This window comes from Ambystoma mexicanum, chromosome 1p (assembly GCF_040938575.1).
Source record: "Ambystoma mexicanum isolate Mex_15411 chromosome 1p, UKY_AmexF1_1, whole genome shotgun sequence".
Taxonomy (NCBI): domain Eukaryota; kingdom Metazoa; phylum Chordata; class Amphibia; order Caudata; family Ambystomatidae; genus Ambystoma; species Ambystoma mexicanum.
This window is the reverse complement of record NC_090921.1, coordinates 718,985,054-719,003,469: the sequence shown is the minus strand read 5'-3', so window position 1 is coordinate 719,003,469 and position 18,416 is coordinate 718,985,054.

Genomic DNA, 18,416 nt, shown 5'->3' with positions numbered 1-18,416 from the left:
GGGCTAAGAGGGAGTAAAGTACTGAGAAAAAAGGCAGACACACGAACATGGAGGGGCTAAGAGGGGCAAAGAACTGAGAAAATAGGCAGAAATACAAAAATGAAGGGGCTAAGAGGGGCAAAGAGCACAGATAAAGGGCTGAAAAATGAAAGTGGAGAGGCCAAGAGGGGGCAAAGAACAGAGAAAAAAAGGCAGAAAACGAAAATGAAGGAGCTATGAGGGGGCAAAGAAACGAGAAAAAAGGCAGAAATACAAAAATGGATGGGCTAAGAGAGGACAAAGAACCGAGAAAAAAGGCAGAAAACGAAAATGGAGGGGCCAAGAGGGGTTGTGAGGGCACTTACCTCGACTTCAGCCAGGCATGCTGCAGCTCCAAACACCTCCTGGTCACGGATCGGGACAGGAAGCTAAACTTCCAAGGGGAGCAGCCAATCGGAGGGGAGGATACAAGGGTAGGGGTGGGAAACAGGTAAAGCAGCAACACAGGTGCAAGAAAGAAACAACATCGAGAAACAAACATTGATAGGCCAAGAAGGGACAAAGAACTGAGAAAAAAGGCAGAATAAACGGAAATGGAGGGGCTAACAGAGCAAAGGACCGAGAGAAAGGGCTAAAAAACGAACATGGAGGTGCTAAGAGGGGGTAAAGAGTAGAGTGAAAAGGCTGAAAAATGAAAATGGAGAGGCCAAATTGAGGCAAAAAAAACGAGCAAAAAGGCAGAGAAACTAAAATGGAGGGGCCAAGGAGGAGGGGGGCACTTACCTCGACGAGGACGAAGCAGCAGGACCTGCTTTCACGGGCTTGCTGCAGCTCTAAACCTTGCAGCATAATGTAAGTGTAAATGCAAGAAAACCAGGTGCAAAAAGACACAGAAAACAGTTTTGAGAGGCATACAGCAGAATTTGATAAACACAAGAGGGTTGGGGGGTGGGGGAGCCTGGAGGGATTGGGAGGAGCAAGATTTGGTTGTTGATGGAGAGGGCAATAATATTTTATCCATTAGTACCTGCAAATGGCACAGGAAACGGAATGCACAAACAGTGAGAGCTTTAGATACGGTTTAGGAGACGTCCAAATTGGTAAATATGGGCCTGATTGCGGGTCTGGCGGTAACCATGCCGGTTCTACCGGCGGGTTGCCGCCGGACCCGTAAAAAATGACTGGCGCTTGACTTCCCGGGGCCACCGGGCTATTCCGAGTCCAGTGGCCAGGAAGTCAGGCGTCAGTAATTTTATTAGCCACCGTTCCCATGGGACACGGAAGCACCAGCACCGATAACAACGGTGCTGGTTTCACCCGTGAGAACTCTGCAAGTGGGTGACACCCCGCCCAGCAGGTCTGACCTTGGCGGGCGGGATGGCACCCACCCGCAGAATTGTAGTTTACCAGTCCGGAAACACCAGAGCCTGTAAGGTTACCGGCACCCTGAACGGCACAAATGTAATGTGGCTCTATGTCTTTCAATTTGCAGACATTTATTTATTAGGGTGAGTATTGTGAATATTGAAAAGAGCAGAGTCAAACTTCTATTACTCGCTCAAAAGGGGTTCTTGCAGAATCACTACCACACGTTTCAAATTTAAAATTGTGGGCATTCTTTTGTTCCCATAATGCCCTTTGCTTTTATGCAAATAGCCAGGTGCTGGGTCTATAAATAGATACATAACCTGTTTTGGGGCAAACCCCTCGGCCCTGCCCCCTCCTCCCTAGAACCCCGCACCCCGCAACCCCCAAGGCAGAGAGGGTTCCATCAGTACATGATTTCTCTTCGCAGCACTGATTATGCTATTTTGTCATGGTACGGTTCTACCAATAACTGGCAGTGCTTGTTAGTGATACATTTTTAGGTCTCTCATCTGAACTACACACCTTTGTTTGGAGCTTCACGTAAAAGAGGTGAAAACATGGTATATTTTGATAATTAAATGAAGTTTGAGTAGTTGCAGATCCCGCAGTGTCGTGACAGAGAGGTGTGATATCAAGCTGATCGATGGAGGCACACAGAATAGCACAGGTTAGTCAGAGTACCTGTTAGTAAATGTATCTGTTATTTCACCACCTTTCCCACAGAGAACTGCTCTCTGATTTATTCAGCGATTTTTAAGAAAATGCCGCATGTTGGGAATTTGTTGCCAGAAGGAAGCGCAAGGGTGGTTAAAGGCCTGAGACGCTGCAGCTGAGCTCTTAAAACAGCCAATCCAGCTATTTGCAAGCAGAGGCAGACCCAAAACCCCCTCGATGCACCCTTGTGTGGCCCCCGCCACAGGTGCTAGGGATTGCTGGCATCAAATGATCAGAACAAAATACAGTGAACAAGAAGCTCAGCTCTAAAGCAAGAGATTCAGAATGCTAGTGGACATCTATTACAAGTTACAACTAATACTAGAGATAAAGACTTAAAGACATACAAACCAGAAGGCGCCAAAAATAATGCACCTAGCATAAAATATACCTGAAACTGTTTCACTAAAAACAGTCACAAGCTAAAAAAGAGGGTGCAGGAGCAAGCTGGGCTCCAAGATGGCTGTGTGTGCTTGCTGCTACAGGGGGCCTCCTTTTTTCCACGCATCGACCAGCTCGGGATCCTAGGAGAGCACTTCGAGTGGTGGAAATCCATAGTGGGAGTCACCACAATCCCTTTCAGCCACGTGTGACTGGTCTGTGGCACGGAAAACCCCTCACAACCATTTAAGCTGCCGCCCTCAAGGTGAACTCTGAGGGCACCCAGATGGGGTTGCTGCTCTGGGTGACTCTGCAGATGAGATTTTCCAAGGGACAAAAGGATCCTGAGAGGCACCTCTGCATAGATACCACTGAGGCAAAGGGCGGCGGACTGGTGATTGAATGAGCAAGCTGAGAGTGGCATGCTCCTGACCGCCAAGCGGGCTATACCATTCCAAGTGGAAAGGGGGGAAGACAGTTAAAGAGCGGGAGTCAGGAGTAGCTCTCTGCCTAGGCGGAGACATCAAGCTTCCCAGATAATGTCCTTCAGTAATAAAACAGGGAAGCCTAGAAGGATCACTGTCTAGGCCCGGGCACACCCGCTGCTAGCAGAGACGTTGAGAGATTTCTGCTCCGGGAGCAACCACTGGGGGATACTATTTGGGTGGCACTGCACACCGTAGTTGTAGCGCAGAGGGGTCTCACTTTAATGTTGTAAAGGAGAGCAAGCCGAATTTAAATCGCCCATCCAGACGTTACGAAGTAGCACCCATCGCCTGTCCAGACTCATATTGAAACATGGTCCAAAAGGTACAGAAAGTATCAGAAATGTCTATCTTAGAATCCACTAGTGCCAGCTACACAAGGCGCAACACATCCCAGAGCTTTGCTGCTGAGCACCTCAGCGTCCAAGGATCCACAATGGAAGCTGCAGCTAAAGAGTTTGTCCTCTGGGTTAAAACGCATGGCAAGAGCAGGTCTTGGAATGGCTTCCACTTTGCAGCCATTGCATATTATCCCAAGCTTGAGGGGTGATTGGACATCACTAGGTTATTCATAATGCAGGCATCCTTGAGAGGTTGGGCAATATCTGAACGGAAGCAGCCCGACACCAGTCCCTTCTTAGATTTTAAGAATTTTTAAAAAAAAACGATGTAGCCAATCCAGCTGCAATGTGCAGCTCAACATTTTAATCTGCTTTATTTAAAGCAGGATTTGCTCTAACCTTATTCAGGGTTTTCAGGATCAGCAAGCTGGTTGCTACAAAAAAAGACGACGGATCAACCCGCACATCAGTATTATACCACAAGGCCTAACAATCGTGATTAGATGGTCCAAGTCAAGGGGAAAGCCATACACTTAAACAGACTGACTGACTGTCAATACCTCTATTGGAGCATCCGACAAATTCACTCAGGGTGCGTCCCCATTCTCCTAGATGGTCCCCACTCACACCATTTCAAGAAAGGAAGATCTTAGTGAAAGGTGAAATCAATGGCAAGGACATAGCTTGGTGCTGCCACAACTGCATTCAAGGAGGTATAGCCGAGGCCACCATAATGCAGTTTGCTCGTTGAAAGTCCAATGCAATAGCTACATTAGACCCAAATTTAGCACACCGTACCTCCCAACCATGTTTCACACCCTGACACCAGAGGCGTTGCTAGGGGGGGCTAAGGGGTCTATAGCCCCTGATCTTTTGGTTGTAGCCCCGGATAGAATCTCAGGAGCTACAGCCAAAAGGCTAGCTAGCCCCCAGTCCCGACAGTCCCGACATCAGTTTAGCCCCGGGTCTTTTCCACACTTAGCAACACCCCTGCCCGACACAACAACATTTTGTAAAAGAAAAGTAATTTATTGTATCTTTAGTGATTTCGTCTGCAATAAATGTTCCTTCAACTAGTGCCGCTCACTCATTGTCTCTATTTTTGTATCCTCCACAGGCTGGACATATTTGGTATGAGTTATCAGACACTCCTTTGTGTCCCAGGGACACAGATGGGTCTTGTGACAGAGGGGAAACAACAGGGGCTTTGTGTTAAACACACCAGAGTGCATTGGTTGGGATAGTCTGGCATGAAACGGGCTATCTTGTTGCTCTGCGCTGAACCCTTACAGAAGCAAGGGCCTAAACCAGACATCATAGTAATCCACCTGGGGGGCAACGACCTAATAACTGCGGGAAGAGAGCTATACCAGATGAAAACCACAATTTTAGCGATACCCAGCTGTTGGAACGGGTGGAGTTGATCGGGTCAGCAAGTATACCACAGGATACTTGGTAAGATGCAAGATTCCGGAAAGCAATTGAACTTTCTTGAAGGTGCCTTAACTCTGCTATAGTTACAGAGTCCTGGGGTTCGTCCTGGTGTCCCGATAATTTCCTCCAAATGCTGTGCACTTTTCAGATGCATCACCGTCTATTTAGAACTAATATAAGAGAAGTTAGGATTGTAGCTAAAACAAGGGAGAATGGCCCAGGTTAGGGACCTCACATCCACGAGAGTTCGCAGAGTTACAAGGTGAGTCCCTCCTAATAAAGACTGCCCATCAAGTAATCTGCAAGTGGACAAAGGTTCTAACACATGCAGTCAAAATAAGGCCTTTATGACAGACTTCAGGCTAAATACGACAGTACCGAAACCCAAGGGTGGAGGTGTTGGAAGTCACTGGTTAATTGCTGAGCTGGCATGCTACCCGGGCAAAATTGGTCACACAGTATTTAATTTCAGTGTTTAATCAGCTTCTCTTAAATAATCCAGCACTGATTATGAAGGATCAACCGTAATCTAAAGGACTGTGCTCCTGCCTGTGCCTTCTACTCATTCCATATTATGAAATAACATGAAGCAAGTAAAGGTTTGCAGAAGCATGCTATAATGATATATCAATCAATACAAACTTTATTTGGCGTAAAAGTCATAAAGGTTACAAACATAGAAAAAAACACAACAGTAAACTTTTGAAACACAGCAAGCTAGAAAATTCATCGCATAGCAAGAAAGTGTACACAAGTTAAAGTGCAAAGTGCTTACTAAAGAAGAAGGAACAGTAAACATGACCTCAGAGTTCAATGGAGAGAATATAATCGCAGCCCATTGACTCTTAGTGGAATCAGTAGTAAATGTCCGTGTACCGGTTTTAGGCAATTCAAGACTGATTTTCCTCATTAAATAGCCTCATCCGTTTCCGTCTAAGAAGCCAGGCTCTGTGAACATATTACAAAACAAGAAGTGGAAAGCAAAAGCATAACAATGGCTAGGGCACTAGGCAACCTAAAACCAGGTAAATATCACACACAAAAGAATTACAATGCTCTCTAACCATGTGTAACCACATTTTTTAAAAGCAATCTTTCAATGGATATAGAACAACATTTCTTTATTCACGTTAGTGTTCAAAGAATAAAAAATTTAAAAAAAATAACGTGATTCGCCTAAAACAATATTTGCAGTTCTAATTGCCAATGCAAATTTAACACTACTAGCCTACCATTTATCAAACACACCTGCTACTCTCACACCACTCATACATGCCACAAACATACATAACATTAAAAATCATAATCAAGAAAGACAAATTAAAATCATATAGAATCGTACATAACAAAACAGACTGGATATGTGGAACCAAGGGGTTGTCTACACGTGTCCAAATTTAACACTATTTTGGTATTACTGTGTACTGGTTATATAACTAATTTTAACTACTTTTAGATGCTGAGGAGTATGGTTCTTTGTTGAGTAGATCCTAGATATACCAGACATTAGAATTACCCACCTCCCTTTCAGGCACGTCGAGAGGGCGATTTCTTTTTTTCTTTTTTCCTATTTGCACGGGGAAATGAGCAAACAGGAAGCTGGCAGCCATCTACAGCAACCAATTAGCGTCCCAGCACATTTGCACGTGAAAGGCAACAAGGCAGACAGGGAGTCAAGCCAGATAGCCCACAAATGTGATAAAGTAACCCTAAAAGTGGGCTTGTTGAATACACTCTCTTTAAATTAGCACGCACATAGTGTCCATGACCTAATTATAGACAGGGACCCAATATGTGCATCACCGAAACATGGATAAAAGACCCTATTGGTCCAGTTGGCATAAATGCAGTCCCAGAGGGATACACACTATACAATAAAAATAGAAACCATGGACGGGGCGGAGGAGTGGCAGTAATAGCCAAAGAAGCATTACATCTCTTTAAAGTGGATTTTGAATGCACAGGGTGTGATACCATCCAATTAAAGTTAACCCACACACGTAATGACTGTTTGAACATTGTTGTGATATACAGACCACCCTCTTTGACCTCTGACTTTGAGAATGAAATATCTCTGCAAATAAGCAAACTGGTCTCAGACAACTCATCCACCCTATTAGTAGGGGATATGAACAGGTGGAGAGGGAATCCAGAAGATAAAGAGGCCATGGCCTTGGAAAGGGCTATGAATAATCTGGCCTTCCAAATAATAAATATCAAACCCACCACCCCACAGGGAAACCAGTTGGACTGGATCTGCACGAATAAATTACAATCAGCACAGGTAATGACAGAGCCATGTAGATGGTCTGACCATAGTCTGGTGACTTTTGAGATACTCCTAACTTCCCCATCTAAGCAGCTAGAGAACCCACATGTGAAAGTTTTGAGTAGAAATTTTAAAGATATTGGATCGGAGCAATTAAAACAATGTCCACTTCAGATCCTCGAGTCCTTTACAGTCAACGATGAATGCGAACATATGTTACTGAAATACACCAAACATATGCAGGCGGTGATAGAGAAGTATGCACCATTAAAAAGTAAGCTGATAAGAAAAAATAACAATAAGGGTAAATGGTATTATGAGTATACCAACAAACTTAAACAAGTAAAACGTGCCATAGAACGAACATGGCGAAGGAATCAAACCCAGGAAAACAGGGAGGCTGGAAATGTGTGGACCAAGCGTATAGAAAGGCAGTTAAAGAAGCAAAGTCCAATTATTATAATAAAGAAATAGAGGCAGCTCCTAATTCGACCAGTAAACTCTTTGAAATACTTAAAGATATGGAAAAACCAAAGATTCTCTCTCCCCCACACACTCCTTCTAAGGAAGACTGTGACAGGGTACAAGAGCGTTTCGCCGCTAAAATATTAAAAGCAAGGAATAACAACATATTAGCTAGAGCCACCAAAAATCTCACTTTTAATGAGAGGGAGAGATTTAATTTCTCAGCTGTTACTGAGGAAGAACTGTATAAGGTGATGTCGAAAATGAAACCAACCTCTTGCGCCGAAAAATATCCTTCCAACTAAGATCATTCTGGACCATAAAGAACTTTTCGCACCCAGCTTGTCTAGGTTAGTTTATGCTTCTTTTTCAGAGGGATCAGTTCCCGATGTCATAAAAAATGTCACGATAACCCCACTAGTAAAGAAGGCAGGTCTGGATACCAAGGATCCCAGCAATCTCTGCCCCATCACAAACTCAAACTTCATTTTCAAAATCTTAGACAAAATAGCTACAAATCAGCTACAAAAACATATGGAAGTCTCAGATGTATTACATGAACAACAATCAGGTTTTCGGGCGGCTCACAGAACAGAGTCAGCTATGCTGGATTTACAGACTCACATGCTGGAGCTGATAGTGAAAGCCAAACCCGGGTTACTCATGCTGCTGGATCTCAGCGCTGCGTTTAACCTGGTAGACCACCAGTTCAGCTGATTTTCAAACTGACAGGAGACTATGCAGTAGACAGTGCGAAAATAGAGGAAATATATAACATCATTGATACCTGGATGCAGAGACACTGGATGTGTCTAAACAATACGAAAACCGAATTAATGGTTTTTGGATCTAATCAGGCTAGGCCCAAGCTGGACTCCCAATACAAAGCTTTCCACATTAAATAAGCCATCATACCAGTAGTATCCAAAGTAAAAACTCTGGGCATGATGGTGGAAGTCTCATTAGGCTCCGGAGCACACGATAATTACCTGTACAAAAACAACATGTACTACCTGCGTCTTCTGAGAGCAATCAGACCCGTCATAAACAAGATAAATATCGCTAGCATCGCGAGAGCAATTTTGTTGTCTCGTTTAGATTATGGAAATGCACTGTTATTGGGAGCCTCTAAGAGAGAGTTAACAAAATGTGTCATGATGCCTACCTCCAAGGTGCCAGACAAGACCCAGCTACCCCACAGGCAGACATCATGTCTTCAAGGGAAGTCACAACAGCCTCAAGTAGGGGCTCTTTGGACTCAGTCCTGGTGCCTTTGGCGCCAGGCTCATATCGGGCCACAGTCCTGGCGCCATAGGCGCCAGGCTCATAAAAGGGGACTTTGTGTTAAAGGTGCTTAGTGTTAACTTACCTGATGCAGACCATGCTGCAACATCCAGGCCTTCTGAGGCCTGAATGGGACTACTTTATCTTTGGAACTACTTAACCACACAGGTGTGGTCAGGGGAGGAATACATACCTGAGAGGAAGGATACATACCTGGAACTACTTTGAAGGCTATTTAAGCCACGCACAAGCAGCAACTCACGCTTCGCGTTGTTCTGCATCTAGCAGCTGGACGCTCACCGTGTTTGCTCCTGCATTCTGTCTTCTGCCACTCCTGCCAGCATCCTGGAACACCTGCAAAGAGAGAAGAGAAGAGAAAAGGGTAAAGAAGAGTCCTTACCTGCTAAATCCGCATTCCGGAGACATCTTGCCGACGGTCCTGAAAAGGAAGACATCCATTTAAAAGCACATCGCATCGATCGCTGCAGCGCCGCATCTCACTCACCTGTACAAGGTATCACCACGTTCTACGGTGACATCTGGACTCGCAGCCACATCACCGCGCCTAGGGAGAAAAAGACAAGAATAAAGGTGAGAGGGGAAAGAAAACAAGGAAACCTTAATTTCCATTACAAAGCTTACCTGTTGGGTTATTCCAACTTCATTTCGGGTCGGTGCCGCATCCTGGCATTTCCGGACCCCGGCCCCTAAGGGGAAAAAGAGACATCAGCATTAGTGGGCGCATGAAAAGACGTTACCCAAACGCCCAATAAAGACTTACCTGATTTCTTCTGGATTGAGCTTCGTTTCGGGTCGGTGCCGCATCCAGGCATTTCCGGACCCCGGCCCCTATGGGGAAAAAAGACATCAGCGTTAGTGACCGCATTGATACAAGGACACTGAGAGAACTCTCATCAAGCTCACCAGAGTCTCATTCTTCGGTTCCACAGCTCTTCTCGGAATAGTTTCCGCACCTGAAAAAGAGACAACGAACAATTATTATTGCGGAATCATACTCATTAACAGAATCCTTACGGTACTATACCGGGAAAACAAAACTTGAACCCTCTACAATCAAAATCCCAGTGAAGTAACTGGATACTACGCGCCCCTGCATGAGAAGCAGGATGGATAGCTCAACCTTTCAAACCCTAAGGTGAGACTTCACGTGGGGGTCGCAGGAGGGTTTCGTAGAGGGGTGAAAAGGGAGCGGGAGGCTTATACTTTCTCCCGCAGATTGTTAATACTCCCTTTTCACATACAGAAAGATATTCCTGCGAGCCAGACAAGCCAGATTCAAAGGTCCGGTCCAGTCCATCTTCCGGGTCCTGCGCTTCACCGTAGAAGAAGCAACAACACTCCAAACCAGACCTGCGCCTCCGTGGGAGTCAGGTGAGCGTAACAGACACGAAGCCTACCTACAATTTCCCACCCGGGCGCTATGGAAACTTCCGAGACAGACCAGCTGGCTCAGCTTTTGGGGGAATTAAGGGCAGAAGTACACTCCACCCGCCAGGAAACTAATGCTCTCAAAAGAGAATTAATCTTATCCAAGGAAAGAACTGATGACCTGGCCAAACGATTGTGGCAGGGTCAAGCAGGACAAACTCCTTTACCTAGTTCTGGGGGTAATGCCTCGTCAATGGTTTCGAATAACCTGGTACAAATCAATCTACCTGGAAACATGCCTTTGGCCCCGCCTGAACGTTTTGCGGGGGACCCCAAGAAATATGCCGTTTTTATGAACCAATGTCGCCTACACTTTCTATGCAGACCTGGGGCCTTCCCTAATGATCAAACCAAGGTAGCCTTTGTATTATCTTATCTCAGTGGCTGTACTGCCGATTGGTCTGTTCCGTTGGTAAGTCAGGATGACCCAATTCTCCAGGATTTTCAAAGCCTCCAGGTGAGCATGGAAAGATTATTCGCTCGACACTCTCAGGGACAGGCCCTTGACAACGAACTACTATCCTTACGACAAGGTAACCAAGATCTCTTATTTTATATTGCCACCTTTAATAGGCTGGTTGTAGAAACGGGGTGGCCCGAAAATAAAAGGATCACACTATTTCATCGAGGCCTGCGCGGAGAACTTAAGGATGTTCTAGCTCAAATAGTAAATCCACCTCAAGCCTGCGCAGAATACATAGACTTAGTTGTCCAACTTGACCACAGACTGCAAACTAGAAAAGCAGGTCGGTCCAAGTTCGAAACTCGAGTGCTGATCAAAACTCACGCTAACCCTAAGAGTACCGACGTTTCAGAACCTATGCAGATCGGCGGTGTTAAAGGACCATTGACGCAGAAGGAACGAGAGAGAAGACGGCAAAAGCAACTATGTCTCTATTGCGGGGCTTCTTGTCACTTTCTACGAGACTGCCCGGTAAAGCCACCTAAGAAGGTGGTTGGAGCCATGGACAAAAATTTAATAGAACCTGATTCGGGAAACGGTCAAGCCCGACAAGCGTAGAGGTCCGCTTGCCGAGCTTGAAAACAGACTCTTTGACGTCGCATTTTGACATGCCAATGGTGCTCGTGGACCCGAAACAGCCTCAGCGGTTGCATGCTATAAAAGCATACATCGACAGTGGAGCTATTGGAAACTACATAGATCGTGAATTGGCCTCCAGGATTAATCTTCCTCTCCGTCCGAAAGTTAACAAGGATGTCATTACTACAGTAGATGGAACCGAAATAGCCTCAGGGCCGGTAACACATTCCACTAGAGAAATGACACTAGTGGGACAGGATGGACATCGGGAAGCAATTGTGTTCGATGTAATCAAGGCCCCACAATTTCAAGTAATTCTAGGAATCCCTTGGTTAGAAACACATAATCCTCGAATTGACTGGCGAGCAAAGAGAATAACCTTTCCTGATTGTGAACTGACTTGTTATCCAAGAAATACAGATATGGGTCTGGCCACAGTAACTTCCACCATGATTCAACTACCGGTTGAATACCAATAGTTCCAAGACGTTTTTCAAAAAGAACAGGCGAACACGTTACCTCCCCACCGGTCGTACGATTGTCAAATCGACCTGGTACCCAATGCTCAACCGCCCTGTAGTAGGATTTATGCTCTTACTGAACCTGAGAACGTTCATTTGCGTCAGTATTTAGATCAGTATCTTGCAAACGGTTTTATTCGCCCATCAAAGTCTCCTGTTTCCTCAGCTCTGTTCTTCGTGCCGAAAAAAGAAGGCGACCTTAGAACATGTATTGACTACCACGCCCTAAATCAAATAACGACTAAGAATTGTTATCCTCTGCCTCTGATCCCTGAACTTCTTGACCAGGTAAAAGATGCTTGTATATACACCAAGTTAGATCTCCGAGGAGCTTATCACCTGGTACGTATAAAAGAAGGCGACGAATGGAAGACTGCATTCCGCACCAAATATGGGCTCTTTGAATATCAGGTGATGCCCTTCGGATTATGCAATGCACCTGCCGCCTTTCAATACTTTATGAATGATGTTCTTCGGGAACTTATCGATGTTTGTGTCATCGTATATATCGATGACATCCTGGTATACTCCTCCTCGGAATCCGAACACAGAAAACATGTTAGGGCAGTTCTTGAGAAATTGCACCAGCACAACCTGTTTGCGAAACTCGAAAAATGCGTTTTTCATACCACAGAGGTCGAGTTTCTCGGATTCATCCTGACACCTAAAGGAGTCCGAATGGACTCGCGAAAGGTGGACGCCATCCTCAAATGGCCATCTCCTAACTCTGTTAAGGGGGTTCAGAGTATGCTTGGCTTTGCCAATTTCTATCGAAGATTCATCCCGGAATATTCTCGAGTGGTTCAACCCATAACAGCCCTCTTACTGAAGAATAAACATTTCGAATGGACACCTGAGGCAGAACAGGCCTTTCAAGACCTAAAGACCAAATTCACCTCCGCCCCTGTATTGAAGCATCCGCGCCCAGATCTCCCTTACATTGTTGAAACCGACGCTTCCAGTTTGGCCATGGGTGCTGTCTTGTCTCAAAGGGATCCAGAAACTAACCAGATGCACCCTGTAGCCTTTTGGTCCAGGAAATTCACGGCTCCTGAAATCAATTACGCAATCACCGACAAAGAATTACTAGCTATTAAGTCCGCCTTCAAGGCTTGGCGTCATTACCTCCTCGGCGCAAGACACACCATTACGGTGATTACAGATCACAGGAATTTGCAATATCTAAAAACGGCCAAAGCCCAATCATCCCGCCAACTCCGATGGGCTTTATTCTTTGCAGAATTTGATTTCATAATCACCTACCGCCCTGGTTGCAAGAATGGCAAAGCGGACGCTTTATCCCGGATTGGAATGGATGAATCAAATTCAAACTTAGAACCAGTACCAATTATACCCGAACAAAGAATTTTAGGCTTGACCTCTTTACAAACTATAGAGGACGTTCAAACTTGAGTTAAACAACTTTTAAATTCCACAGCCTTGCAAGAATGGACTCAAAAGGGGTCACACTTTTCTGTTAATAACGATTTACCGTACTTCCAGGGGCGGTTATTTCTGCCCAATAAAGAACTGCAAGAATTGGTCATTGCTCACTATCATGATACATTAATGGAAGGACATCCTGGTATCGCAAAAACTGAGTAAAAGATCAAACGACAATTCTGGTGGCCATCCTGGAGAAAAGACATAAAATCTTTTGTGATGTCTTGCGGAGTTTGCGCCCAAAATAAAGGTCAAAAGAAGAGACCAGCCGGTCTCCTACAACCCTTGGATATTCCACCGGCCCCTTGGCACACCTTGTCAATGGACTTTATTACCGACCTGCCTCCTTGCTATGGATATAACACTATCTTGGTAATCGTGGATCTGTTCTCCAAGATGGCCCACTTTATCCCTTTAAAAGGGGTAACTTCAGCCTCCATCTTGGCCAAGGAATTTCTGGAAAACATAGTTCGTATGCATGGTTTTCCATCCATATTAATCTCAGACCGAGGAAGCCAATTTATTTCCCATTTTTGGATGAAATGTTGCCAACTGGCACAAATTGATGTATGCTTATCCTCTAGTCACCACCCCCAGACCGATGGTCAAACCGAGAGGACTAACTAAACCCTTGAACAATATCTTCGGTGCATGTTGCATCAATCTGAAAACAGCTGGAAAGATATTCTATGGATCGCAGAGTATGCATATAGCAATTCTGTACATTCTGGAACAGGACAAACCCCTTTTTACACCTTGTATGGTCATCATCCTAGAACCTCATACCTAGACCCTCCTCAAAACCTGGAAATGCCTGCAGTTGATCATTTGCATTCTACTATAACACGAGCCTTCAAGGAAGCTACAACTCATTTGCAACAAGCCAAGAAAAAATACAAAGAAAATGCTGATCTACATCGGAGTGAAGCACCTTCGTACCAGATTGGAGACCAGGTGTGGCTGGCAACCAAGCATTTGCCTCTCAAAGGACCGCGGACTTTTAATCCCCGATACATTGGACCCTATCCCATCAAAGCTATAATTAACCCGGTGGCCTTTAAACTCGATCCACCAGCCAACATTCGAATTCATCCCGTTTTTATGCATCACTGTTAAAACCGGTGCAGCCTGGAACCAGACTAAGCAAACCACCCGAACCAATTCAAATCGATGGGGAATTAGAATTTGAAGTTAAGGACATATTGGATTCCAAAATGTTAAAATCAAAACTCGTCTATCTAGTTGATTGGAAGGGGTACGGACCTCAGGAAAGATCTTGGGAACCAAGTGACCATGTACACGCCCCGCGATTAGTGCAAAGATTCCACCGAAAATTCCCAAGCAAGCCGAAACCCCCGGAAAGGACGACCTTGGGAGGGGCCTTGGGAGGGGGTTCTGTCATGATGCCTACCTCCAAGGTGCCAGACAAGACGCAGCTACCCCACAGGCAGACATCATGTCTTCAAGGGAAGTCACAACAGCCTCAAGTAGGGGCTCTTTGGACTCAGTCCTGGCGCCTTTGGTGCCAGGCTCATATCGGGCCACAGTCCTGGCGCCATAGGCGCCAGGCTCATAAAAGGGGACTTTGTGTTAAAGGTGCTTAGTGTTAACTTACCTGATGCAGACCATGCTGCAACATCCAGACCTTCTGAGGCCTGAATGGGACTACTTTATCTTTGGAACTACTTAACCACACGGGTATGGTCAGGGGAGGAATACATACCTGAGAGGAAGGATACATACCTGGAACTACTTTGAAGGCTATTTAAGCCACGCACAAGCAGCAACTCACGCTTCGCGTTGTTCTGCATCTAGCAGCTGGACGCTCACCGTGTTTGCTCCTGCATTCTGTCTTCTGCCACTCCTGCCAGCATCCTGGAACACCTGCAAAGAGAGAAGAGAAGAGAAGAGAAAAGGGTAAAGAAGAGTCCTTACCTGCTAAATCCGCATTCCGGAGACATCTCGCCGACGGTCCTGAAAAGGAAGACATCCATTTAAAAGCACATCGCATCGATCGCTGCAGGGTTATTCCAACTTCATTTCGGGTCGGTGCCGCGTCCTGGCATTTCCGTACCCCGGCCCCTAAGGAGAAAAAAGACATCAGCGTTAGTGGGCACATGAAAAGACATTACCCAAATGCCCATTAAAGACTTACCTGATTTCTTCTGGATTGATCTTTGTTTCGGGTTGGTGCCGCGTCCAGGCATTTCCGGACCCGGGCCCCTATGGGGAAAAAAGACATCAGCGTTAGTGGGCGCATGAAAAGACATTACCCAAACGCCCAATAAAGACTTACCTGGTTTCTTCTGGATTGAGCTTCGTTCGGGTCGGTGCCGCATCCAGGCATTTCCGGACCCCGGCCCCTATGGGGAAAAAAGACATCAGCGTTAGTGAGCGCATTGATACAAGGACACTGAGAGAACTCTCATCAAGCTCACCAGAGTCTCATTCTTCGGTTCCACAGCTCTTCTCGGAATAGTTTCCGCACCTGAAAAAGAGACAACGAACAATTATTATTGCGGAATCATACTCATTAACAGAATCCTTACGGTACTATACCAGGAAAACAAAACTTGAACCCTCTACAATCAAAATCCCAGTGAAGTAACTGGATACTACGCGCCCCTGCATGAGAAGCAGGATGGAGAGCTCAACCTTTCAAACCCTAAGGTGAGACTTCACGTGGGGGTCGCAGGAGGGTTTAGTAGAGGGGTGAGAAGGGAGCGGGAGGCTTATACTTTCTCCCGCAGATTGTTAATACTCCCTTTTCACATACAGAAAGATATTCCTGTGAGCCAGACAAGCCAGATTCGAAGGTCCGGTCCAGTCCATCTTCCGGGTCCTGCGCTTCACCATAGAAGAAGCAACAACACTCCAAAACAGACCTGCGCCTCCGTGGGAGTCAGGTGAACGTAACAAAATGTCAAGTGATGCAAAACGATGCAGTCGCATTATTAAAAAGAAAAAAAACATAGAGACCATATATCAGAAGGAAGAAAGGAATTGCATTGGCTCAGAATCGAGGACAGAGTCAAGTTTAAGGTGATGACGTTAGTCTCTTTGGGGAAGCGCCGGCCTATTTCAAAAAACAATTTTCCATGTACATGCCCCAAAGATGCCTAAAATCAGCAGATACAGGTCTCCTAAACATACCAGAGGCCAAACGGGCAACTGGAAGGGCAAGATCTTTTCCTGTCAAGGCGGCAAAATATTGGAACGGGTTACCGGTGACCCTGAGACAAGAAGGAAATGATCTCAGTTTCAGGAAGGCACTGAAAACATTTCTGTTCCAATAGCTTCGAAGTTTCATTTGTTTCTCCACATCTCTGCGGAGACACCACGAATCCTGAAAGTCCTCAACCGTGAATTCAACATTTCTGCTCTGCCCGCACCCTGATGCCCGCGGGCTTACGGTGCGTTATAAGCTCAAAGACATAGACATAGACATAGACATAACCGTTTCTTATATTATTACAAAATCTGTATTTCTCTGAGAAATATGTATGCATTATCTTCGTCACTTTGAACAATAATACAAACGAGAATAAAGACATTTTGTTCTATATCCATTGAAAGATTGCTATTGAATATTGTGTTATACACGGCTAGAGGGCATTGTACTTCTTTTGTGTCTGTGAACATATTGAGCAACACAATTTACAATATATAGGTTTGGGTTTCCCTTGCATAAGTCCAATGCCTCATTGATTGAGCGAACACCAGCCTCCCTAAGCAACGGGCGCAGGTATTTAATTCTCAAAGATCTTGAGGCATCACACAGAAACAGGAAGTGGGCAATTGTCTCTAGACCCAGACAGCAGACAGCACAGATCTTTGAGCCTGCCCATGCCACGCGGACCATCTGTGTGTTAGGGAGGCTGTCTGCAAAGTCCCAAACCTCAAGCTGACAAAAAGTGAAGATTGTCTGTGGGAGAGTAATCACGGCAAAATCCCCCAGTGTCGTCTAAATAGACTGCTCTTGCCCCCAAGCAACCAGTAGGTTCAAAGTCAAAGGATGGCATGAATATGATTAGGACTCGTGACGAGTTGCTATTCAACACAATGGTCATCACTCTAGAAATTAGTAAACATATAATGTCTTTATTTTTTCCTTCCAAAAAGAGCCTTTTCAATGCAGGCATTTCTTCTTTTAGTTATGGTCTGGTATTTAGGTTCTCAGCTACACTACCAGCATGCACCTTTCATTCCTTTCATCTCTTTTAATGCTCTTTGGGCTTGCACTGATAATGCCGTGCCGCAAACACCAGCAGGGAACATATAAGACGTTCATCTTTTTCAGGTCTCTTGGGACTTGTAATTTTGGCCCACCAAGCAACATGAATGCATTTCTTCTCGTTCAGGTCTCTTTAGATGTGGGTTGTTAATCATGAAGCCAAATACCATCGTGTGTAACATGCTTTGCTATCATTCTAGTTGCTTTGCATTGCTGTTCTTGAAACACAAATACCAGCTTGCAACTTTGAGCTCTCTTTAGAATTGAACTGTGAATATTGAACTACAACTTACCAGCGTCTTAGATAAATGACTTCCTCCCGTTAGTCCTCTTCAGACCAGAAATGGCGAATTGAATCACATCTACCTACCAGCATGGCTTCTAGGTTCCTTAGCCCCCTCCTCAGCCTAGTTTTGTTTTGTTTTGTGCTCACCTCCTCCACCTCCTCGGCCTTACTACACAATACAGACTTGGTGGGTGAAGCACTCTCTGCATTACCTTTCCAGTGCTTTTTGATTCGACTTCCCTTACCAAGTCTCTCCCGTCAGTGGTTGCCAGCCCTTCGAGAGCTGGGTAGTTCAATGTTCCTCCTCCTCATCCCAGACTCTGTAACTGATACTCAGTGGGTAGTGCCTACATCTGCACACTCCTGTTAGAAGGTCTCTGTGTAGAAGCCTTCTTTCACATACCCAGTGAGCAACTCCTCAGTCGATCAAAGGTGGCACACATGGCAGTCTTCCTTTGGGCGGCAGTTCAACACTTTGTGAATAGCATTTTCCCAGGCTCACATGGAATCTGTTTTACTCTGCCTCTCTGCCAGTGCAGCACACACAGAAGTCCAATATGTCTCCAGCAGTGCAAGGTTCCCAGCATCCCCTTACTGTGCACATGTCTCACCTCTTGAACTACTTGGATCAGCAGGCCTAGTTAGAGTATCACTGACAGTGAAGAAAGCCTTTTCATTCCCACTTTGCATATGTCCCAAACCTGGTGTTTCACCACAGGCT